This window comes from Phyllostomus hastatus, unplaced genomic scaffold (genome assembly GCF_019186645.2).
Source record: "Phyllostomus hastatus isolate PE091 unplaced genomic scaffold, TTU_PhHast_1.1 phas_contig_148, whole genome shotgun sequence".
In the NCBI taxonomy this organism is placed as follows: domain Eukaryota; kingdom Metazoa; phylum Chordata; class Mammalia; order Chiroptera; family Phyllostomidae; genus Phyllostomus; species Phyllostomus hastatus.
Genome location: NW_025333607.1, coordinates 19,143,857 through 19,170,381, shown reverse-complemented (window position 1 = coordinate 19,170,381; position 26,525 = coordinate 19,143,857). Strand labels below are relative to the sequence as shown.

Here is a 26,525-nt window from a genome sequence, read left to right as displayed (position 1 = left end):
CTGAGTGTCTGAACCCCCACAACTCATGAAGCGTCTGGAAAGGATGGAGGCAGCAGCGAAACCCACCGCCAGGCTCGCCATTCCTGCGGGAACGGGTCCGCGCTCACCTGTTCTCCTGGGTCCGCCTGAGGGGCCGCCCCTTTGCTGGTGTCCTTGTCCGCAGTGACGTCAGGCCAGCAGAGCTGAGAGCTGGAAGGGGCTTTGTCAGTCTGCTCTTCCTGCGTGACCAGCCGCTCCAAAACCCAGGGATGTCAGGCCACTGGCATTTATCATTGCCTCCAAGCCTGCCGGCGGGCCGGGTGTTTCTCCTGGTCTGGCCCAGGCTCCCTTTGCCTCTGCAGGAAGCTGCAGTGTGGGTGGTTGGCTTGTCCGGCTTATCGACTGGGCTTCCCGTTGTGTTTTGAGAGCGGCAGTAGTGTGACGACGAGTCTAGGGTGACCTTGGATGGGACCCATAGGCCAGGGGATGCCTTACGCTCCAGCAGAGAAGCCCAGGCTTACCCATGTGGTAGTCAACCAGATTCTGAAAGGGGGGGAAAAACCAAACTGTTAGTATAGGAAACTTCCAGAAACATAGGCTAGAACCAACATGTCTTCACTTCTGCCACACTTTGTCCAAGTCACAAAGCCAGGCCAGAGTCCAGGCTTAGAGAAACAGCTTCCGTTCTTGATGGGCAGGAAGAGCTGCCACCACAACGAGAATGGGATAAAGAATAGGGGGGCACTGGGAAGAGATCCGCTGTAGGGATTTTAGGGAGTTAAATGGTAGACGGAGGCATATTAAGCACTTTAAAGAGTTTATCGGAGCAAATGTTAATTGAAATCAGGCAGTGGCCAACCAGGAGCAGCGAGGAGTGGTCTGGGCCACAGAAGCCAGAGAAAGACTTGTTCAGGGAAGGTATACAAGCAGAGGAAGGAAGTGATTGACTGGCGAAAGCGTAAAGCCTCTTTGGCTGTTGGTTATTGCTTGTCCTTAGCATTTTGGTTTCATAACCTTGGTGCTCTTGCAAGCTCCGGTTTTCATCTGCCTGCACAGGCTCTCAGAGCACCGGAAGCACTGCTCTGTTGGCTCTCTCATCTCATTAACGGCCAAGGGGCTGCCCTTGCGCACGAGGGTCCCCCAGCCCCGGGTCGAAGAAGAACACAAGGGAATAGTTCACTGCACAGTTCTAACAGGCCCAAGGCAGAAAGGCGGCAGAGAGGAAGCCGGCTGACTTGGGACCATGTTCGCAGTGGGGACAGGTGCCCGTGTGGCAAAGCTGTAGGGTGAGCTGTGAGCTGGGTTTGGAGGAAGCAAGGTCACCTCCTAGAATATTGCAGTGAAGACAGGAAGATGCCCAAGGAGCAGATGAAACCGATGTCATCCAAAACGCATTTAATTTCACATCAAGAAAAATCAATAAACTGTCTTCTGTATTCCCCTCCCCACAGATATGGCTGGTATTTCCAAAAGCCACCAGACGCTTAGCATGAAGTTCAGCAGGGTTGAAAGTCCACAATGGAAATATGACCAAATATAAGTGGAGGTATAATCTGATATGACTGAGAAATGGCTAAAAATAACACAATTTAACTGGAAACGACCAGGTTCCTGTGGCACTGTGCGTCAGACGGAAACACGTGTAGGATGATACACAGTGAATTCAATGATAGAAAAATAAAGTTATATGTTTTAATTATCCACATTTCTAATGACAAAACCTTTATTGCCGAATTCCACCAAAATTCTTGTAGAAAGGGAACATGCATGACATTGATAAGGAATTTGGGGTGCGAGTCTCCCAGAACTAGAGGTGACCAAACTGCCCTATTTCAGAATAGTCAGAGGAAGGAACTCACTCTGGAGCTTCAGCCTCGGTCAAACCCCATCTCAGCCCACCCACCACACGGTGTACCTTTGGTTGTAGCTGATTCTGCGAGCAGAGAGGATCAGACTCAAACACTGCCTGATAGACAGCAGAGGTTGCGGCGCGGCTGCACCACGGCCCCACGGCACTCAGGAACCCGAAGGAAGGCAACGACCTAAAGGCTTGTAACGAGGTGCTGTGTAATTACGGAACACAACTGTGTCACTGGGAAGCCCTCCCCTTGTGATTCAACTACAACAACAAAGTCCAGTGCTGGGGCCTTAAGCCCTGGAGAAGTTCATAGCGATGCGTGAATGGCATCTTTTAGCTCTTACTTTTCCTGCGCACGTAGTCTACTTGGGCGCCAAGGTCAGGCCTCGTGTTTTTCCGCAGGCGTTTAGCCTATTTCCCCAGGTTCCTTACTTCTGTGCATTTCGTGCTCCTCTCTGTCACGCAGGTTGCAATTGTCATCATTTCCCATCTTTCTGTTGTTTAAAATACAATCTGATGGCTGCATCTCACTCTAAGAAATACCTACTTACATTAATCTAAACTCACTTGCACTTTAAATCGCCTTTATTCTCCCGAATGGGTGCCATTTTCAAACACGTATTGCTGTAAAATTTAAGCCCCTACCAGGCACCCAGGTCCTGATGCGACATTGGCAATAATCCATTTGTTTACTCCCCGTTTTCTTAAGTTATCAAAATAACCCTAGGATATATAAGCAAAGGAAATATAATTGGCTTGTCTTCTCTTATTTGGCCCAGAGGGACGAAAAACTAACCACTTAGACAGAGCGTGCAAGCTGGCTTGTCTTATAACTCCCAATCTGTGTTATATTTTTAACACTCCTTCAAACCCTTTTTATTTTCTGCACATTTTGAACTATGAGTGACCAAACCACTAGGTCACTTTTTTGTTTTTTTTTATAAATGCTCCTTAGCCCCAGTGTCATGCAGATAATCAAAGAACAGGAAGTCAGAAAAACCTCCAAGACAGACTAGTCCTGACTCTGAGAATTCCTGTTTGAAGCGAGCATTCCCCATACTTCAGAGAACAGAGAAAACGGAGGTTGTTTGTGTTTCTTCTTACAATTTTTTTTCACATCACCAAGGACCATTCCGTGTTTTAATGGCTTGAAGAAAATACTGAGAACTGATGAGGTTCTATTGCGTTTGGAGAATGGAAGATTTCCAGACAATTGCTTCAACAAACACACTCACCACAGTCAGAACCCTGGGGGTGTCCGTTCCCCCCAGTAGTGGTGGGGGTCTGCCCTATCTCAGACGCACAGACGGCAAAGACAAGGAGCCAGTAACTCTGTTCCCTGCCAGCACAGACAAAGGCAATGGCAGGGAGGCCTGGATGGGAGGGAACCTGTGAACTGTGACGACTGCCCCTCATCGCACGTCAAAAAGGAGCCACCGGGTGGTCGGAGACCTGTGTTTCCATAACCAGCCACCACTGCTGCTCCCACGGGTCAGAAAACGGGGACTGGGGTCCCCTTTTGATGCCTGTGAATGACATGGTAGTTATATGACAGATCTGAAAGATGTCACTTAACATACGCTTGTCCAAATGGAACTAGAATTCTGTGTATTACACCAAAACATGTGCATATGTTTTATTTATAAATTTGCCTAAGTGGTATTTAGACCCTGATTGTTTTTGTGGGAGGGGTCCAAATGCCAATGTAATGCCTTAAATTCATCCCTGCAGTGACAGGAAGCTATTTATTTCTAACTGTAATATAAATTAAAATTTGTGTCCCATCACAGTGCTACAAGGGAGTCCATCCCTGACAATTAGGTGGGGAAGAAGGAAGCAAAGGGATTCTACCATCCACAAGCTCTGTTATCGGTTCTGTTTAAAAACAAGTACTTGGCAGTTGAGAAGGAATCGAATGGGGGACGTGCAACTGGAATGGGAAGCAATTACAAAATTCACATCTGAACGATTTTTCACCTGCGTGGAATCCCCTCTACCATCAAAAATAAATTTCTCCTTTGAGGCTTTTGCTCTGTAGATTTGAACGAGAAATGACCAAACTCCCTCAATACTGTATGTTTTCAAAATGTTCCATGTATCCATTCTTAAAGGAAAACTTATAGTAGATTAGAAAAATAAATATGGGATGTTTTTAAAAAAGAAATTCTACTCACCTCTAGATACCTTTGAGAACAACCGAAAATAATAGGGTCCATAGTTTTGCCAAATTTTCAGAGCTTCTCATTATCACACCGCAGGGGAAGGATGTTGTTTGTACTTTCTGCGGTATCGTGTGGGTGGCATACATTCTGCACTAATGCTTGTGTAAAACACCGCAGCTGTGAACAACATGAGGATGAGCATGGCCACGTGGAAGCTGTGCACTGCGGAGGGGCAGCGATGATCACGGACGGGCCCCTGAGCGTCTTTACGGACTTGGTGTAACACTCCAGGGAAACAGGGGTTCTGAAAAGGATTCTGGGAGAGCGATGCCGTGATGGGGTTGTTGCCTAAGCGGCTCCAAAGCAAAGCCCCAAGTGTGCGTCTGAAGCTGGCTTGGAAATGCGCAGAGAATGGGGAGCGAGAATAATAACCAGAAGTTTGTCACAGTATCCATAGTCATGGACATCGGCACTGGGCGGAAATCACTGGAATTTGTTCAGTGAGCTTGCTAATGACAGTACATATCCTTTACCACACATATCCACACACACACACACACACACACACGTATGTATTTACTGTAAGCAGGTTCTCTGATTATCTCAGATTATCACTAGTACACAGCTCTTTAGAGACCTCCCCCACCTACCTCAGGGCATGAACATTACGTCCAGTCCGGGTCTGGTTGTTGTGGGCTGGGAGAGTTCCTCAGAGGGTCTGTCCTGTCGTGATACTCCAGGTATTTTCACAATCAGCCGAGAAAAAGCCTCAGGGAGATCTGTTATATCCATCAGTTATCACTGTGTCAGGTGATTATCCCTCGGCACCGAGCACAGAGAGTCTGGGGACCAGGCCACACCGCTGCTTTACGGGGTCCCTGGGCCCCGATCCCTGCGCTCTGTCCTTTCTGCTCTGTAAATGCTGGGGCTCCAACATAACTGTCACATGTCAGGTCCTTCCCACTTAATTGTTGAAAATAAGCTGTACTGAAGTCAATAAACTCAACACTGAATTGAATAGAAGAGTTAGCAAACAGAAAAGAGGAAATTTCATTCTCTACTGACTTTGCAACCCTCATAAGTCCAAATATCTCTGGGCTTTTAATTATTGAATTGTTTGGTTAAAAATTATGTTCATTGTAACATTTGATAGAAATTGTCCAGGCAAACTACAAAAAATTGGGTGAATAAACTGCACTACTAATGATGGCTTAATATTTCAGTTGAAAAGCCAACTTGCAAGAAAAGACAGCATATATCTATATTATAGATACATATAAGATATTATTAAGGAAGGAAACATACATTATCTTACAATTGAATTTTCTTCTGATCCAGCATGATTTGAGTCTCTCTATGGACATATTTAAATATTTATTCCAAGTCTGTAGCATGCATTGCACAGGATCAATGTACTAATTATATTGAATTTGTTAGTATCTAGTATGGATTTATTCTAAAAGCTTTGCCTAGCAAAGGAAAGTCTAGTCTATTTCCTTTCAAAATATAAAAAGTATTCCGCAACAAAAACTACATCAAGAACAAAAACTTCATAATACTGAACATGGAATATTTCTGAAGAAGCACATTAAGATTTAATAACTCATCCTTTCTCCATATAACACCCCCTGTGTGCCTATTACTGTCAGACCTGTGTAGACCGTGAGTTCAGGAGACTCAGCAGAGGGTGTGAGCCCCGTGTGGCTTCCACCAGTCTTCACCATTAATTACGTACTCCATGTGGCGCGGTAGGAATTGTAGAAAGTGCCTTTGCTACACGGACAGAAGAGGATGATTGGAGAAATAAGATGCAAGATGAGAAATCACGGTCCCCCCATGAAGTCGAGTGATAAGAACATTGTCCTTGACTGTGTTCAGGGCCACCGTTAAATTGAGCAGGATCAAGAGTGACAGCTGACTCTGGGGTTGGCGATCAGTAAGGCACATTCTGTTACATGAACACGCATCAGAATATATTCCATGAAACATAGAGCCAAAAAATTGAGAGGTGCTGTGGGGAGGGAGGAGAAAATATTTTTGAAATATTTGAGAAATAGGCTTCCTATAGCTTTAAGACATCAATAGAGGATATATGAATGTCAATAACAGGAAAAATTTTATGATTGTAACCAAAAATGTAAAGGTCAGTATCCTCAGATAAATTTACGAGAGGTATAGAAATGAATCTGAATCTTCAAGATTTTGAATAGTAAAATTACCACAAGACTTTAAAAGTAGAATTAATAATGATGATTTTTAAAAGAGACAAGAAAGAGTGAAAGCAATAATAAAGCACAAGTAGCTTTAATAATATTGTGATTCCAAGTAGTTTTATAGAAAAATTTCCAGATGTGGAATTCTATAGTTTGTAGTAACAGAAAATTATTTTTGTAGAATCTAAAATCTCTGTAGAAACCTGTTATGTTTCAACAAGCATTTTACAAATGTGTGGATCAAGTAAACTTCAGGTATTAGTTTACATTTATGTGAAATGCAGATAACTTATACTAGAATCATTTAACATCCTGAAGCTATATTTAAGGGAATTCTGTATTGATCTGCCAGACAACTTTTGTTTTTTTTATAATTGAAATTATTCTTAATAAAGTTTTAGACTTACGTGAACTTTATCTTCTACCACTTCCCAAAGAACAGCATCTCCAAGTCATTCATTTAAAACTGCTTCCAAATTTGATGAGGTGCCATTGAGAATTTCAAGTTTTATGGTACTTGCTACTTGTGATTTAATGGCAATGTAGTAGTCACTAAAAGGCTTAGATTTATGCATTTAAATAGTATAACCCTAATTAAAATACTCGGGAAGAAAAGGTACATAATTCATTGTTGAAAAATATGTCTATGGTATATAAATATCTAGACCTACAGTAAGGATTTTTCTTTGAAAGTTTAGAGCATCAGTAAAATCAAGATCTTTATATATTTTCAAAACCCCCAAATCCAGAGGAAAATACACATATTTCTTGAGACAAATGGTCATGTCATCTCCATATACATGATGGCATTGTGAGCATGCCTATTTTTCTATATTCCAAACATCTGTTTCTGAAGAAAACAAATAAAGGCAATGTCCCTTGGGGTTAGAACAAAGGTTGGGGAGGAATTTAAATGGTCTTCCGATCTTCCATACAAGGACATAGAATAACAGGAAAGCTCACAGGAGTGTAGGAAAGTACCAAGATGTTGGGGAGGGAGCCTAAGAGAAAACAGAAGTACCTCAGGTCTATTAACATCATAAATACTGTTGAAAAGACTTAAGGATTACTGCGGTCATTAGAATTCCTTCCAGCTGTTTGACTGTGACTGTTCCAGTGAAAGGGGAGAGTTCACTTGACCAAAACGGATCTCCCAGGAGCTGCCTTCCCAGGGGAGAAGCCGGCTCAGGCAGAGCCCCAGAGAACGCTATCGAAGCCCAGTGCTTAAGCACCACTTCTGGCACGGGGCAGCGCAGACCAGGGCCTCCAGGCTGCCAACGGGAGGCTTGCGCTTGCCACCCACGGACACTGCATTGGCAGGATAGGACCAGAGCCAGGATCCTGCCCGGTAGGTCGCTCTTGTGTCCTGGGCCTGGTCCTGCTGAGAGGGGCCCCTTTATCACTCATGCAGCTGAGAGGGTCACGGCCCAGCCTTCCTCTGCTGGAGGGCCACCGCATTTCCCGTTAGGTTCCGGGGGTGTGCCGGGCAACTGTGGGCCCCACAGGCCTGCTGCTGCTCTTGCCTCTGAGTTTTCCCTTGACCGCTCCCTCTTCCACCAGGCCTGCCCCTGGTGCACTGAACCCCTTGCTCTTGTTTATGGAACGGCCGGCTCCCCATCCTGTGTAAGAGTAAGCTGCATCAGATACTTGGAGCAAATGAGGTTTCTTTTCTCTTTTCTTTTTTCTTCTCTTTCTTTTCTTTTCTTTTCTTTTCTTTCTTTTCTTTTCTTCTCTTCTCTTCTCTTCTCTTTTCTTCTCTTCTCTTCTCTTCTCTTCTCTTCTCTTCTCTTCTCTTTTTTGGTGAATTTGGTCACTTAGAATTGCCAAAACCATAATAGTGTGTTGTGCCTTGCCATTTCTTTTCCTCTCAGTGTTTATACATATTTGAAGGGCATTTAATTCTTACTTCATAACAAAGTATTTTTATGAAAACATCGGGAAGGCTGACGAGATTGATATCATGTTTTCCCAGGGGTTCACTGGTCTTTAATGTTAGAGGATTACCATCTAAGGACAGCTAAGTAATTACACGTTTACACTGAGTTGGAAACCTAATTAATCTTCTTAGAGGGCGATCAGTGGTTACTGTGGGCAGCGTCGCAGCCCACCCACAAGTGTTGGACCTGTAGTAGGGAGGCGGCTGAGGCAGAGATGGCAAAGGCCACCCCGGTCTGTGATAGGTCAGTGAGTAGAGGCCAAGGCAGTAGAGAGGGAGAGGGATCGTGTTCGACGCAGACACAGAGCACGTGTGAAAAGACAGGAAGCCCGTGGTAGTGTGGCAGGGAATGGCTTTAGGTAGTGCCTTGACTGAAGAGGACAAAGAAGGGTTTTGTGCAACGTGAAGATGGAGAGTTTGGTTGAGGCCAGGTCATTAGCTAGTATGGCTCCTGAGAACAGTGAGAACCATTCTAAGGGCAAAGCCTCATAACTGGGTGGGGGAGGGACCTGGGGTGGGACGACAGCGTCCTATGAGTTTTGAAAATCTCTCTCCGACTGTGATCTGGAGAATCCAGGTTAGATGCAGTTAGGAGGCGCTTTCAGTGGTCCCAATGAGAAATGACGATAGAGGGGCAAGGGTTGGGGGGGGCCGTGGGAGAGAGCTGGTCAGAGTGAGTTATGTACAATGTCCTAGGTAATCGCTGATGATGGAATGTGGAGGAAGAGTACAAAAGTGATTCAGGGATGACATGGCTGGATGGATGGTGGGACCATTCGCTGGAAAAGGAGTAGGGTTTGAGGAAGAAAGATGGTGACTCAGTTGTGAGTTTATTGGCTTAGAATGCTTTGTGACATTCCTCTAACAGGAAGTATTGTGTGACCAGTGGCACATATCAGGGGCCCAGAAGGATGACTGGACTCACGGGCTACGTGCTCTATGGTTCTGCACTGTTGTTTCCAATGTTCTGTGCTGTTGTTTCTACTGCTTTTTTATGGGAAACATATTTGCAGCTCACAGGAGCTTGAAGCCTGTATAATCTTATTGACTAATGTCACCTCAATAAGTGTAAGGAAAAAAGGAACAACGGTGCATCATTTAAGCAGATGTGTGAGTTCTCTGGGAAGATTTTTTATTAGCTCAAGAATGCTCTAACTATTGCCTGGAGAGGCAAGGCAAACTCCTCCTGCCAACAAACCCAGGCTAGAGGGGACACACTCACCTGTTTCCAGAAGCTGCTATGTAATATAAATAAGCAAAGCTTGCCACCTGTGTTGCAGAAGAGATCTATGCCTAGGCTCAGGCACCAGCAATTACTCAACTCCAGGTTTATTATTTTCTTTGTCGTGAGATGCTTGACTTCGGTTATTCATTCAACATCTTATCCTAAGCAGTGCTTGGCCCACAGATGACAATCCATAAATTTGGTTTTCTTTCTAATACAAGGGTGATTGATGATGTGAATAGAGTGTGGGATGGACTCAGAAAAGACCTTTATATTTATCAGTATACTTCCCTTACCCTCTTACGAGGACATAAAGACCGTAGCTTACTGATTTTTATATTCTTATAGCACTTAGGACTTTGCTTCTCATATGTAATACTATTCATAAGTGATTGTTGAATAAGTGCTCAATAAATATTTGTAGAATTGACTTTTAAGCCTGGTCTTCTTCCATAAATACGAAATGGATTCATTTCACATGGTCTTTTAAAATTGCTTTTGTCTGTAAGTTTCTAGTTTGTCCTCAGAGGCGAAGTCCATGATCAATGTGAAGGATTGTTTATCCGCCCTGTGCAGTGCATTCATTTCTTCGGAGTTGGAAGTACAGGAGATTTAGAGGGATTTAGAGATACCAGGAGAATTGGCAATCAAGTAACTCAGTTTCCTTTCATTTTCATTAAAAGGGGCAAAAGGCCTTAGCAGTTCATGAGACACTGAAATTAATGATGCATCCTAATTACGTAAATGTCCAGCCTCTTTTCTTGATTGCAATACTGTACAAAATACAAGGAAAAAATGATCAAATTGCTTCATGTCAGTCTTTCCATGAAAATAAACATACTCCCTGCCTTGTCAGTCTTGTACTTATGGTCTCATTTTAAGTCTTCTATTGCTTTTAATATTTTTCTAATTGTCATGGGCTTCTGTGCTTAACCTCATTGCACATAGTGTCTTCTCTTTATACCACATGTTTCTATATAATATTCTAATGTAATGAGCAGTATTCAGTTCCTTACATCTAAGTCAGTACTAGTTAGAACAAAACCAGCATGTGTCGGGTGCTGATATGGGTGAGACTCTGTGTCAAGTAGTACAATCTAAATGAATATAACTATGTACTATTATACATGTTTTAACTTGTTAGTTTATGTGTGGAAACTAGTGCTATACTTAGTTTTCCCAAACCCAATTCCTACCCATTCCCTATGGAACCCAGTTGGATAATCCGCTAGGCTTTTAACGAAATCAAGTTTCATCTCGATGAAAATACCCAGAGAAAGGGAATGACCATGAGGCTACAGTTTGCTGTTAAATCATAAAGTTTCTAAAGAGGAAAGAGCATACCAACTATCGATTTTTGCCCTCTTTGCAGGACTAGTTCTGTTTGTTTTCCATCGCTGCTATTATACATTAGCACAAGCACGTAGTGTCTTGAAACGGCACAAATGTAATAACTCAATTAAGTTCCGGAGGTCAGAAGTCGAAAGTGGGTCAGCAGGGTTTCATTTCTTATGCGAGTGTTAGGGAAGCATCAGTTTCCCTCCCCGTTCCAGCTCCCTTGGCTGAGAGTCCCCTATTCTGTCAACACATGTCTTTCTCTGAATCTGTCCTTCCTCCTATAAAATTGCATTAGGCAGACACAGCTAATCTGACAAGCAGACATTTGGTCCCAGCCAAAAACGTCCACAAAGGCATTTGGTCCACGCTGACCAATCCACCGCTGCCCAGGAACCATGGCTCACTGAGCAACTGAGGCAAGAAAGATTATCATTGGCGACTCAGCCACCATGCAATATTGGACCGGTGAAGCATGGTGGCAGTTTTTGGGTATGATTCCTGTAAACCAGAAGTAAAAGTGAACATTACAGGCCCGTTGAAACCAAGGATGTGTTCTAAGAGTGGACATTTGGAACAGGGCCAGATTGTTCAGGACATTTAGGCATGAACCAAAGATCCTGCAAGGGGTGATCTAGGCTACTCCCTGTGTCTCAAAGCTCTTAACAGCATGGAGTCTGTAGGGTCCCTCTGGCCATACAAGGAAACCTAGTCTCACTTCCTGGGAATTAGAATGTGGATACTTTGCTGGCTGTTCCTAGTGTCTACCGCACTGAGCAGCCACTGAAATTCAGATGCCCAAGACAAGGGAGGATTACAAGGAAGTATACCTGCTCACTTCTTTGAATGTTCTCAAAATTATTATTTTGCAGGTTACTTCAAAAACTGTGCAAATTTATGCATGCCAGTTGGTAATACATGGGGCCATATAATCGTTATGCCAGGGAACATCCTTGGTCACTACACTTACGAATAGATTTTGGGGAGTACAAATAATTTAGAAAATAATCATTATTCTTAATGTCAAAAATCTTAATTCTGAAAACTCGGAATAGTCAAATGTTGTGTAAATTGATAGTTTTAAAATTTATGTCATAATGTTGGAAACACTCTGCTGTTCTATGAATATATTTTACTTGCAAAAGTTGACAGATGAGGAATTTACATTTACATAAATAGTTTGTTAGTAAAATAACAAATAATTTGATATTTTCATTATATTTCTTTTTTCCTCCAGCAAATTAGGAAATATAATACAGTGAACAGACAGAATTCAATTATTTTTTTAGTAATGAATAATGGTGCTTCAATTTCCTTGTACTTCATTTCTCTCATTTTCGAAGAAGCCAAATGGTCAGAGGATTAAATGAGTGTGGCGGCTGATAATGTATTTATAAAAATATAAAGTCCATGCAATAGGAAAGGATCATCATCTTTAACATGGTCTACTAGGCCAGATATATGTAAAATATTCTGAAAATATTGTGAAAAATGCTGTCATTTAGTAACAGTATTTCTAAATTTTGGGTACAAATTAAATACAGTAAGTCTGTTAGAACATTAAGGAAAGAAAGTTTGGTGAAGTACTTAATTTTAAGCATTGCGTAAATTCTCATTGATCTCCTCCTCCATGTAGGGACCCATATAGATGGGAGAGGGGGATACAGAGTCAGAGAGTCGAGGATCAATACTATTAAAAAATACAGACATGCTTCCTTCGTCATGGCGCTGGCAGTCGGCGGCATGTCCTTGGAAACAGGCCAGGCTCCGAATTCCACTGTACGCATGTGAAGGCGTCATTAGTCCTACAGAAACACGTGCGGCAACGTGAAAGCTCCTTACCAAAAGCTCCCAGAATGCTGCCCTTCCCACAGTATTTTATACGTGACAGAAGGGTTTAATGGGAACCCACCTGGGCTTTGGAGTCATAAAAACTGATTTCCAGTTCTGAATCTTCCACTTACTCTGTGACTTTTGGGAAATTAATTAAGCTCTTTGAGACAGTTATTTCATTTATGAAATGTTTATAACCAAATCGCACAGTTGATATTGAGATAATCTATTTAATGAAACAGATCTAGAGCAGGCTCTTAAATATTTTATGAATCTTTCTCTTTAATAATTAGAAATTTGTGTTCATGAACAAATAGGCTTTGAATAGTGTGGATTTTGTTGTCAACCCTTAAAACATAAAAAAAACAATATTAATTTCTCATATGTGTTCCATCTTTTTCAGTATTTCAAATGAGCGCAAAAGTTTAATTTTATAAGAGCACATTATAGGATCTATAATTATAACCTTGTCTTTTTCAGTCCAGGTAGTGATGATAACTATGAATGAATTGTGTTGTTGATATTTATCTTTAAGCTTGTCATTTTAAAAAAGTAGATTGCATGGAATGCTCAAGTATTGATGTGTCTGAAAGAATGGAGACAACTGATATGGCTTCAGCCACTCCAGAAAATTGAATACTCCTGCGTGGTTGTAGTCTTATAGCTTTCCTCCTAATTAAGAAAGCTTTTTTTTTTTCTTCAGTGTAGCATAGATTTTTTTAGATGTTTTAATCACCATGTAGTGTCTTTTGCTCTGCATTTACTTCATATTGTGTGTGTGTGTGTGTGTGTGTGTGATTTCAGACATAAGTCAGGGCCTAATTAATCACTTTATTTTGAGATGTTGGCCTTCCTCTTGCTACACTCTTATTTTTTTATATTGGCAGGGAATTAAAAAATAAGAACATAGGGGTGACCTCATGGAGTATGAAATGGCATGTTCATGGTTGGCATGTAGTTGGAATGATCTAGTTTAAGGCTGTTTGGTCAGGGGCGGGACGGATGTCCGAGGAACAACCCAGTGCATGCGCAAAAGCACCAGGCTCTTTTCTGAGAAAGTAAAATTAGGTCATGCAATGTTCCCCAATCATTGAGGGGGAAGTGGAGGAAGCTGGGGAGGATAAAACCCAGCAGGGAAGTAAAAACGTTCTGCAATAAAGCGTATTAGTGGTCAACAGAATGAGAAGAGGGCTGCATTTAATGCATCTTTGTATTAACTGCTCCGTCTCCCAGTGTCCCCTGCCCCTGTCTCCAGCAATACCTGTTTCTGCAGCTACTAACAGAATTTAATTGATTGAGAATGAAAACCAGCTAAGAAGGTCGGGAAACTACATTTAAAGTTCCTTGAGTTACTAGTTTGTGTATGGTTTCACTGTGCTCTTAATGAAGGAGTTAGACTAAAGGATGTTTGAAATCCCTTCAAGTTTTGACACACTTTCTTGAGATTGAAATATGTTGGCTCATTTAGCAGCATACTGGTTTATGGCATGAAGTAAGTAAGTGAGGCATGAAGATGGTTGCACTCTTTGGGATTTAAGAAACTTTAGACACTTTCAAAGAGAAAGCTCTAAGACCAAAATAAACACATGGCAGAGATTAAAATAAATTTAAATATTGGAATGAGGGCAATTATATATGCATAATTATGGATGTCATATATGAACCTCTTGTACACCAGGGACAGTTGAAATATGCTTAATCATACTTAACCCATTTTTTTTGCTATAAATTGGATTTAAGGTTAAAATAGTCTAAAGCATGTTGACATATTGCTTCACCAGCAATTTGCCTCACACCCTCTCTAATACGGTGTATCTCGAACATTGCTTAGACTGGACATCTTAGTGGATTGATGGTAAGAAATATATTAGGTGGTTTGCTTACACTTAAGAGAATGAAGAGCCAGGGTAGCAAACAAGAACATCACCAGTTATGCAAAATGTGCTAAAATACCAACAATCTCCGATAATGCAGGAAAGGACATGCTCCAGGTAAAATGAAAATATATAACTCCTGAGAAAGTTCTAACTAAAAACCAGATTTGCACTTAAGGTAAAAGCCAGCCAGGAGGTTTAAAGCCCATGGCTGTCTTTTGAGGTCCATCAGTTGTAACCTTATGATTTAATATAATGCTCACACACTTAACTTACCTAATAAACTCAGTGTTGTAAACTGTTTTGAAGTTAAGAAACCATGGAGCACAAAATTATTTTTTTATCCTGTCCCCTTTTTTCCCTCCAAGTATTTTGAAGCATAGCAACCTCCCAGTTATCTGATATGATAATTATAAAAAATTGGATGTTATGTTTTGTGATTTAAGTCGAGCTGGGTCCTCAACAAAACAATTGCATCTCTTTAAATAGCAAGGTAGGCCAGTAGGTTTGGGTAGCACATTGAGGATTTATATGAAAAGAGTGTTTCCTATCACAGCCATTAGGTTGTATTCGTAGTGGGTGCGATTTAGGATATCCGTCTTCCTTATGTGGATGTCAGATTCTCCAGCAAAATACAGTCCCTCTGAAACACGAGACAGACACAAAAGGAGATCGTCCTTTTGGTGAAGTGAAGGACTGAAGGAAAACTTCGACTCCACAGCATCATTAGGGCTGGCATATAGCCTAAGGAGAGAAAGAAAAAAAGTTATACAAACAAATCCTTACGGACCGCCTGCCCCAGTTTTGATACTAATAATGTCAGTAGATACTTGTGCCCATGCGCCCTTGCCTTGCTGTTGTAAAATGTCACTTAGCTGTCTCCTGGGACTTTATGCTACCGATTTCTAGAAAATTGACGATCTGAACCGAAGTTTGTTCTAATCAATGGAATTTTAATATCCAATATTTCCAATGAAGTGAAGGCCATCCTGTTTGCTTCAGGAATCAATTGTGGGCCAGTTAGCTTTTTCTTTATCATTAAATTCCAGCAGGTGAAGTGTTTACAGTAGAGAGACTGACAATAAAAGAGGGTAGAATTTGGTATGACTCTTTTGCCAGCAAATATATTCTGTAACTCAAACCTGCGATGATTTCTCTTAGAGCAAGTCCCCTTTCAGTGCTCACGTCTGAAATGGTCCGCTTGCACTTGGCAAGCACGCTCAGTCCATTTGCAGAACTTGTTGTTCTGCACTCGGGGCCCATGAGTAGGCACTGGCAAGAGCTGTTTGGCCTCTTCCCACCGGTACACCTACCCACTCTTCACGGGATGGGCATGCACGGCCCGGGGTTGCTGAAGACATGGAAACCAGAGGCCCTCACGAAACTCTGGGTCTCGTCACAACACGCAAACCACTGTTCTGGAGGCTACAGATTTGTACAAGAGGTTGGACCCAGATGCACACATTAGTAGGAGATTGCTATAGCTTGAACTTACTTGGTGAAATACACACACACACATACATACATACACATATGTGTATACATATACACACATATACACACACATTCTCATTTCTGGAACTGAAAGAATATTATATTTTTGAATATGGCCAAGATATACCAAAAGCATAGACATGGGGCTACTGCTGGCAACTGTTATTTTCAGAAAGGAAAGAGAATTAGTGAGAAATAAGGGAGGTGTTTATGTATCCCTTTGGCAGGGCAAGCAAGGATCAGCTTTACCTGTGTTCCGGCTTTGACTATGGGAAAGGGAGGGCCTTAAAGCCCTCCTATCGCCGCCGGAAAGTCCCTGGCTTCAAATCCACCCATACTGACAACTGCTCTCCCTGGAGGCAGGGAAAGGGACATTCTCACTGGCCCTGCTCGTGATTTACACACTGAGAAGAAGCAAAGGAAGTGGCGTGGGGTGGGGGCGGGCGGGGGCTGGAGAAGCAGGCTTTTCCTTTCCAGCCACAGAGAAGATTACTTACCGAGAACAGTTTGGGTCCAGGGTGAATGTTTGGTCCCTCTATCATTTGCCGCTTCAGTCTGTGCAAGAAATCAATTTCCACCCAACCTCCTTTCCCTCCGAGAGAGAGAGAGAGAGAGAGAGAGAGAGAGAGAGAGAGAGGGAGGGAGGGAGAGAGAGAGGGAGAGAGAGAGAGAGAGAGAGAGAGAGAATATAAGGATGCTTGCTCCGGGGTCCAGAGGAAGATAGAGCCAAGGACAGGAGACTCCCGCAGCGCTCTTTACCCACACACCGTGGCTCGGGATGAGCGCAGGGAGGGAGGGAGGTTCCCCAGGGAAGGTCGGGCATGGTGAGGGGATCTCACCGCCAAAATAGAAATCGTACCCCCCCCCCCCCCCCGCAGGAGAATCAGCAGCCCCTCAGGGGAAACTAGCCATTTCCTAGGGGTGGTAGGTTTCAGAGAAGAAAGGGAAGTTCCCGAATTGAGAGGCAGAGACAGAGATTTGGGATTTGGTCTTGGAGAAGGAACGTGACCGTGGAGAGGAAAGGGGAGAAGGAATCCAAATCTTACCTGATCGATCAGGCGATCCTTCTTCGGGCGGTAGCGGGATCCGAAAATGGCCCAAGAAGGCGTTCTGCAGCAAAGCGCTGCCTAGCGCACTCGCCCTGGGCGCAGGAATCAGGGGGGGTGCGGGGCCGCCAGGCCTGCCGCCTGCTCCCCAGGGGCGGTCCCCAGAACCTCCAAAGCCCAGCTTCTAAAGCCAGCGGAAGCGGAGGTTTTCGGATAGAGGTCGGCTCCTTGAGACTCCGGCCGCAGGTTCGTGGGGGAAATCAGGACCCGGGAGAGCTCCCGCCGCCACCGCTGCGCCTCTAACCACTGCACCGCGCCCCCCGGCCTGCGCCTCGGGCACAGCGCCCCCCGACAGTGCTCGGGTGATGGCCTCAGCCGCATCTGCAGCCCCGTGATCTCCTCCCGCCCCCCCGCCCCCCCAGATGCTGGTGATCTGATCGTCCTAAAGTGACCACGGTCGTTCGTGGGGGGGGGGCGGGGTGGGCACGGCTGGCGGTGCTGGGCTTCTTCACTACTCCCCCCCCCCCCCCCAGTTGCGGGGAGCGACAGGGTCCAAGGGAAACCCTAGTGAAAGGCACTGACGGACTCGCGTTGATCCTAATCGCGACGTTCCCGATGCAGGGAGCGCGTGAGGCGCCGAGAGTGGGGAGATCAGAGCGCGATCCCCGAGCCCGTGCCCACGCGGGTTCTCATTGGACGCTTCCCAGCAGCCTCAGTCGTCCCCGCCGCCCCGTCTCTCCGGATGACTACAGCCTGGCTCCCCAGTTCTCCCTAGCTCCCCTCGTCTTCGGCCCATCCCTTTACCCCTCTTCGCAGGCTTCTCGGGGTTCCACCGCCCGTCCTCTGGAGGGTTTGCCGGGCTTCTGTTTGCCCCCCGCTGTCCGCGAACTCGCATTCTGACCGCCTCAGGATCAGCCTCGAGAAGTCCCCTTCCACCCCCACCCCTCCCCAAATACAAGGCACCTCTTCCCCATTTTGCTTTCCTTCCTCCGGGGTCCTCGGCTCTCGGTGTAACTGGTTTTCACTTGGTTCCATGCCACCAGGAACCGCTGCTTATCTCAAAGTCCCACCACCCTGCAGCTGGCCACTTTACCTTGACTGGGGCGATCATGGAGTCTCCGTGTGAATTCTGGACGCGTTTTCTCGCTCTGTCATCTCGCTTCCCGAACTGTCCTCTGGTAAGTTGTGCTCTTTACACGTTTGCTAGAAACTTACTGCTGCTGTTGTTTTTCAGGAGCTGTGCTTGCTTCCAAAGGGCCGCTCTCTGAAACATTGCTGTGACTTCCAGAACTCAGAGATCTGTGTGGCCGTGTCTAATGAGTATGTTAGTTGCCGTTGCCCTGATCTGCATCCCAGGTGGTGAACCACCTCGTCGTCTTGTAAATTCTCTGTTTATTTCTGTCATTTGTATCCCAGGCCATAGCGAACAGTACCCCTCCTCCCCCCCCCCACCCCCCAGGAATGCTTCCTGGCCCACACTCTGGTACCATTTGAAAGGTCACATTTTATGCTTATCTAAGAGTGAGCTTTTAAAAGAGACCTTCCGACAACCCCAGGGTCTGCGAAAGCTCGCTGGCCTCTGGTCACCGGGAGGTTGTTCGGGTCAGTGTTGGTCACTGCCAGCCAGGAGGTGACTGAGGGAGGGCCTGTGTGAAGTGTGTTTTTACGGGTTCGCAGCACAGTAAGCACCGAAAGCCGTGGTGTGGTCTGGGGAGGGGTGTGACTTGTCAGTTCACCATTCCCCCCCCACCCCCCAACATCCCACATCACGCACAGGCACGTTATTTTGGGCGCTGTGTTGCAATGTGGGCATCATGTCTGGGAGCACATTTCTGATTCTGCGAATTTAGCCAGTGAACAGTTCATTGGACAGAGTGCTCGCTTCAGAGGTGAAGTGCTATCTGAAGAAAGCATTGATTATCTCAGTTCTAGTGCATTGAAATTCAGGGACAGAGTTTCTATGAAAAATGTAATGGCCTCACTGCACGCATGTTCAGCCCCAAGGCTCAGTGTTTAGTGAGTATGTTAATATGTCAGTGATTTTTCCTTTTGTGAACATTTTTGTGGGCTTAACGGACAGTTAGGGTGGTTACTTCCCCTTTAAGTGTGTTGGGAAACATTTTAAACCTTAGCTTTAACTTCACATAATGATAAAGACATCGTATTCATTAAAGGCCAAACCCACAAGTATCAGTGATCTCTAAGGAATATTGAGGTTTAGGGGTTTTCCTCTGAGACCGCCCCCTGCCCATAAGAACAAGTTTCTGCTTTCTGCAACATTTCTCTCTATTGGGACGAATGGAGATGAGACCTATTGCTCAAGCTTTTTTTATTTCCTTCTCTGTATATGAAATTCTCGGAGAGAACTATTCCCGTCGTCGTTGATGGCTGACGCGACAACCCAAGTACTGCTTCCGAGATTCAGCAGCCCTGTTAGCTCCCGTTCCAGCCTCAGCCCATCCCCCCCCGCCTCGGGGTCCGTCCGAGGGCTTCCCCTGGGCTCCCGCCCGGAGAACCGGGCCGAGACCGCCCGCCCCACCCGGCACCCCTCACCCCGCACTAGTTTCTGCCTGGTCCCCTTCCCTGCCTGGCCGTCCCTGCGTCCTGACAAGTGCCATCAGCGCCCCTGACTTCAGCTGAAGACACCAGGGCTTAGCGTCATTCGCCGGTTCAAACCCCCTCTCGGAGGACGGCTGCCGTTGCGCAGGGCGGAGGGAGGGGGGACCAACTTTGGGTGCAGTGAGAGAGCTCTTCTTCTCCGGCTCGTCTTCTTCAGAAAGGCGCAAGCGTGTGGTATTTGGGTAAGTGCGTTTTGCTGGATTATAACCTCGCTCTCAGGCCTGGGGAGGGGACGTGCCCATCTGAGAGGCTCCCGCAGCCAAAGGCGTTTTAACCCGAGGACTAGCAACAGGCGAATGCGCCTGGAGGTTGTCTGCAGCCCCTGGCAACGCCTAAGCCACCTGGGCTCAGGGAGCGCGGAGGTCCAGGTGTCCAGTTGACTGGCTGGCCCGGAGCTTGGGGCTGGGTGTGGGAGTGACCCGCGTGGGTGGGGACTGTGCCCCTCGCTCCTACCCGCTGGCGCGGGCTCTGCACTCAGCCCTGCGGCGAACGCTGCCCGCTGTGGGCTTTTGCAGCCCCGGAGCGCGGGGCGCGCCAGGGGGGTTCATCCTTGCTGAATGCTCCATTTCCAGCCTTCCTCTGGCTGCGCTTGAGCAAAAACCTCGTTGCTGTGCCAGCGAACGGACTTGGGAGCGGGGGCATCTCTTCTCAAAGCCCCTTCTGCGCTGGTGTTAATTAATTAATTTTTAATGAGCTATCCCTAAGACTAATTCATGAGGGCTCCTTCGCCTGCCTGGTTTGTAAAACCCGGATCGCCGCCGTCCGCCGACTTGCTGGGTTGGGTTTAGGATTCCTCAGTGACTTCTCAGGCTCTGGGCTCAAGTACTGCTGACCATTCCTCCCTCCCTTCTCCACCTGGCAGCGATCTGGAGGGCTGTAGGGTGGGGGAGTTGATTTCAACTTGGAGCCGGAGCTTGGACCCTGAGGTTGAGGTTCAAAGCCAAGAGTGAGGTTTGGGGGCCCTTGGGTTTCTATGATACCCACTTTGCAGTTGGGTTTTATTTTTACGTTTCCCCTTTCCTGGCGGCGGAGGGGGGAGGCAGGCGCATCTGGGGCTGGAGCCCCGGCCTCCGGCGTCCACCGAGAGGGGGTGGTGCCTTCTGGCTGCTGGTCACTGCCGGTCCGGCAGCCAAGCAGCGGCACCGGGTTTCTGGCTCCGGCGCCCGTTCTCCTAGTCCCCAGGAGTTGAACCAGAGAGCCTTTTCCTTGGCACCAGGTGGAGGAGGTGGTCAGCCCCTTGGAGCAGGGACCTCCTCCCAATGGGAAGCCGGCGGGGAGACGCTGGGGAGGCTCTAGGTCTGGAGAGGAGACGCGGCGTTCTAGCTGTGTGAGCCACCAACCCGCGGCTTGCACAGAGGAGGGGCGACCAGGGTTGCTAAATAACCCTGCCGTTGCTTGCTTACAAGTACTCTGGCCATTCCAATGTACGGCAGCAAAGAAACAAGCGCCAGGGTATAAAGCCGCCACAGCAGCCCGGGAGGCAGATGATTCGGGTTTGCGGGACTCCTGTGGTGTGCCTGGTAGATGTGTCTGTCATCATGCAGGGAAGCAGGTAAGGACTGAGTATCTGTCTGTTATTGACAACCGTGTAACCTGTGTCTGACCCCTCCGGTGATCATTTTTCTCTGTGTCGAGCGATGGGGAGTGTGTGCGTTTTCAGATGGTTCTGCTAGGATGCATAACTTCTTGGTGTTCGCATTCATGAACGTTTTTCACTCCATCGGCGTGCTTAACGTGCGTGGATTCATTTAAATGTCAACTTACATCGATTCAAATGTTCAACAGTGTTCCGGGGATCATAAACTGGGCCAAGGTGAGAGGGAAAATGGGGAGGGGTGGAGAGTTAGAGGGAGGGATGCACCACCCCGAGAAGTGAGTAAGATGATGATGGCATTATCGGCAGTGCCCCCACACACTCCTGCCCTTAAGGTCACGGACCTTAGCAGATAAAGAACACCCGGGGAACTAGTAAGGGCATCTCGAACTAGCAACGTAATTCTGACGACTTCATAGGAATGGGTATTTTCTATTTTTTAAAATTAAAAAACATCCTTGGAGTGGGGGTGGATGGGCTGTCAGATGAGAAGAGTTCGCCCTCAGGCAGTGCTGTGTGTGGCTCCACTGTAGAAACCGCTGGGCTCAGGGAACCATTTGGAAAGTGGAAAATAAAATCTGAACAAATTCAAGGAAACAATGGCAAGTCTCCCATAAGCAGAGCTTTTCTAAATGATAAGTTTTGCAGATGTAGAATCCCAGCAGCCAATAGATGTCTTCCACTATCAGATTGAACACAAATGCCCATTATAATGACAAGACAGATTTTGGATGTTTTAATAAGTTTGGTTGTTATTGTGGATGCTGTTTTGTTCTGTTGTACTTCCCTGGTGAAGGATTCTGGAGTCCCCACACATTGCAGCCAGAAATATGAATAAGGCACTATCCTAAAGCGATTTCTCTTATTCCTAACACTTTCTCTTCTCTACGAACTTGTATTCTCTAAGATTTTCTCTGGACATATTTTCAGTACTTACATTTATTGACATGGATGCCTGGTCAATAATTTTTCTGCTTGTAAGGATCACTGATAACATCTTGAGGAAGTATGAAAGATAATTGCAACTTTGGGTCATAAAATTGCAAAGTTTTAGTGTTTGTTGTTTTTTTTTTTCAGTTCGATGCAAGAGGTAGTTTTTACTTCCCTGAGAAAGTAATTTATCAATGGAGTCCAACTCCTCCAATCTTTTGCATTTTCCCCTCTGGAGTTTTATTGTAGGGAACTTGCTCATATTGTGTGTGTGTGTGTGTGTGTGTGTGTGTGTGTGTATCCCCATTTTGGGGCGGGTGGAGAAGGTATTTATTTTAAGCCTACATTGCTTTAATAATGTTTTCCACATGAAATAGGCATGATGTCACTTGTGACTGATTTCATTTATTTCTTAATCAAGTAACATGTGATTCCAGCCTCCTGAGACACTTTCTGTTAATAAACTCAACATTGTAGTGGCAGTGTGCATTTTTACAAAGTACAGTACATATTGATTTCTTCATATAAAATGATTGCTGTGTTGTAGTTAAGTAAGTCAAACCCCAAGTTAGAAGACATCGTTGGAACTCGTACAGAAGCGTGTGCAAGTGCACGCACACAGGTGTGCATTATGTACACACGTGCATGTGTAAAATTAGCCTTACCCCTAGATGTCTGCGCTCTTTCCAGAGAAGTGGAATTTTTTTTCAGAACGTTGCACTGTGTGTTTCTCTCTGCAAGTGCAAAGGGCTCCACTGGCAGGACTTGAGAACTCGGACGTCTGGCCATGAACCTGGGCTTCCGTTTCCAGCATTGCCTGTTCGTTTGATTTGTGAACGTTATCTCTAGAATGGTCAGAATTACTGATGGGAATAAGTGTCTAAAACTTTAGCACTTTAGAGAATTGGTTATTAGTATTAAACGTTCAGATACAGTCAGAAATATACTACGCATCTGTGCAAGTTGAGCACAAAACTATCTTTTATTTACAAGCACCACAGAGGAGCTTAGCTGTGGTCATGACTTTTGATGAATGGAGTCCTCTTCTAAGATCGTTCATGGTTTTCTCTTCGCCTCCAAGCAGCGGCTATTTTGCAAGGTGGAGTGAGGTGGGCCTGGCACCCCTTCCCCGATTTCGTCTGTGGTTGTGCCTCATTCATGTGATGCCAGTGAGAGTCCGGACCACTTTTTATTCATTTTCCTCATCTCTCACCTAGGGAAAACCATGTCTACTTTAAAATACCTTTGTACATAAAGCGACATGAGACGAGGATGCTCTAAAAGGGCAAACATTAGGAGAACAAAATATCTTCCTAAAAAGATACCTCTTATGTTTGATTTATTTTTTTCTTTGTGGATAAAGTTCCCTGTCTATGTAAGAAGTAATGTCGACTCAACTTTCCCCCCACCATTTAATTATTTATTTTAAAAAATGTTGTATTGTTGTTCAATTGTAGTTGCCCCCGTTTCCCCCCATTCCTCTTCCTTGCTCTGCCCCCTCCCCCACATAGTGTCACACATTCTTGGTGTCATGGTGTCTGATGGGTTTAAATAATATTTCTTTTATCTTAATACTGTACAGCTGAAAATAGACATCTAAATAATGCACTCTTCGAGGCGCAGTAGTTCTTCCTTACATCCATCTGCCTTGACTTCAACGCAGTTCTGGGAGAAGAGTAACTCTTAAGGAAGTAGCAGCTCTTGCTTGCCCTTCAGTGTCATTGCATTAAAGGCAAGTCTGCCTTCTCAGCAGATTTCTATTATTAACCCGATGATCTCGATCATCAGCTCAATGGAAAACAAGATCAAAATTCTTGTTTTCCACTCAGAAAAGACCATTGATTCCTAACGTCTTTTACGAAGCCTATTTAGCTCACCAGAGTTAATCCTGTGACGTCTGGCATCATCGATGTTTTAGTTTAGCAACTACCTGGGTAGTTTTATTGAGATATTTAGAGTGTGATTTTGACCAGTTTCTCCATGCATTCATTCCTCTATGCTTTTATGATTTTAATGTTTATATTTCATAAGTTCCAAAGGATAACAGAACCAAAAGATAATTTGTGTTTGAATATTATTGGATGCTAAAGGATGTTCTTGATTCTTAAAAGAAAGGGGTAGTTTAATCATGTTTATTCTATCCTAGAATCTAGAAATGATTCCTAAAGATGAAATTTCATCATGAACACTACGGGCCTTTCTACAGAAAATGTATCTGGAAGTTCTGGCCTAACTTTTCTTTTTCTTCCTCTTTTTTTCCTCAGTGGTACTACTATAACCATTTACACTCGTCATCAACTATTTTCATCAATAACATTTTAAAGATTTTATTGCTATCATGTCAAGGCATATTTGATGAGTTATTAAGAATATTTATATCCAGCTAATCACTTGCGGACCTATCCAGTTACAGTGTTTCCAAAGGTGATTATTTCATAAGCTGTCAATCGCACTTCCATGTTTAATGTTTGAAATAAAGTGTTCGTGCGATCACTTCTCACATATTTCTCAATTCTGTGTTCAGAGTAAAAGATCACAAATAACTAGTTGATACTCAAATAATAGAAATAAACCCAGTTATGATTTTCTAATCAATTTCCCCCATATTGAAAGATATAATTAATATATTTTTAATGAACTGAGTGTATTAGTAAGTATGATATCATGAAATAAATAGTTTGGTTGATCCTTAAAATGTTAGTTTTAACCAAGAAAGTATAAAGGCAGATGCAGAAAAGTGACGTGCTATCTAATGAATTAAGAAATTTTATAGAGTCTTATTTTATATGCATTGCTATTTCTTAAACACAGTTCATAATTTCTTAAAAATTAGTTCTTATTAAGTTTAGAGTCAACAATGCAATTTATCCTCTGACCTATTTTTGCTTACATTTGATTTTTAGGAATATTTGTTTGAATGGCTAAACCCTAATTTACTGAAAGGTAAATGCCTTTAAAAGCACCCAAAGCATCACACATTTCCTTTAATAGGTAATGAAGAAGCTACCATGTGATAGTTCCAGAAAATTAAATCTATAAAATACACATTTATTGATTAAATTACTAAATATGTTACCATTACCTTCAAATATATTGTAGCTCTCTGCTATCTAAGAATTATTGTCTCATAATGGTGTGTTTCATTTTAATTCCATTATAGATTTATTGTGAAAGAACGCTTAATAGATAGACTTATTCTTGCTGATTTCTGTGAATATTAGCCAACCTCATCAGGATTGAGCTGTTTTTTATTAACTTTTCTGAAGTCTTGCATTTTGTTAATTTTAAAACTATCTCCTGACTATTGCACTATTAAAGAACAATCTTGCCTGGAGAAGACTGGAGTTGAGTAAACATACATTTTAGGTTTCCAGTGTCAGAGAGTGGCCAGTATATAAATACACTGCTACTTTATAGATTCATCAAATACCCACTCTCACAGCCAAAAAATATTTTCTTTCAAATATGTCAAAAGGTGAGCACACATATCAGCTAGTTTGGGAAAAAGTGACTACAACAAATTAAAGAATAAGTTTAAAACCTGAAGTCTGGGTTCCCTCAAGTATCATATGGCAAAATCTCATGTTGGAGGATTGCTTGTCATGAATGGGCGCTTTTCAATGTGTAATATCTTTGATAGGCTTATATCTTTCGAGAACCAATTCTTGTTACTGCCTTTAGATCAGCAGTTTTGTACTGTGTGCAGAAGGTCCATCTGGTGCAGCTAAAGTAAATAGAGGAGAAAGGTGAATGCAGTGATGGAGTTCCTGGGTAGACAGCATAGACCCGTGACTTTCACGGCCACGGTGTGGTGACATTTCTGATGGTTTGAAAACAGTCGGCCCCGTGAATCCACGTGGAGAGACGGTGGAACGGTGTGCTTCAGAAGTGAGTGCCTCCTAAGTAACAATAAACACAATCTAACTTTTCCGAAGAAAACCATTAAAGGTTGAATAAATCATGCAGTAAAATTGTAAAAACGTTTCCTTAAGATAGTTCATCTGTGCTTTTCTCGACCTTTTCTTTCATAGTAATATATAGGCCAGGTCTCCCTTGCTCAAAACATTGACACGGAATGTCTCTCCCTAAGTTGACAATAATGGACTTTCTGATTATTCATGCAGACCCGTCACTAGTATACAATGACAACATTACAGAACATTTGCTGAAAGTGGTAGGTCCTATTTTTAACATACACTATGGAACAATATGGAAGAAGACTAAAGTTTCCAAAATAGAATACAAGGAACCTACCCGTTATCAATGAACCTCGGCAACAAGTGGAAAGTATATTTTCTGTTTCCTATGAATAATTTCATTCCAAATGGAATTATTAAAAAAAAACTCATGAATTTCAACTCAAAACTTTTCTTGAAGAAGGAATTAGGGTGAAATCTGAGTGTTCCAGATTTGTGAGATATACTCTT

General features: G+C 44.1%; 1 protein-coding gene across 3 annotated transcripts in view; it reads left to right on the top strand.

The window, feature by feature from the left end:
• The window catches only part of BRINP3 (BMP/retinoic acid inducible neural specific 3), a 439,538-nt gene that overhangs the window by 216,497 nt on the left and 196,516 nt on the right, over positions 1-26,525 (top strand). Inside the window, exon 1 of one of the 3 annotated variants that reach the window (XM_045859042.1) lies at positions 17,813-18,133. The exons of 1 other annotated variant lie outside the window; for it this stretch is intronic. The gene's annotated coding sequence lies outside the window, so the exon portion shown is untranslated. Of the gene's footprint in view, positions 1-17,812; positions 18,134-21,011; positions 21,127-26,525 lie in introns of those variants that run through there. One more of the 3 variants, XM_045859052.1, reaches the window with a different exon arrangement.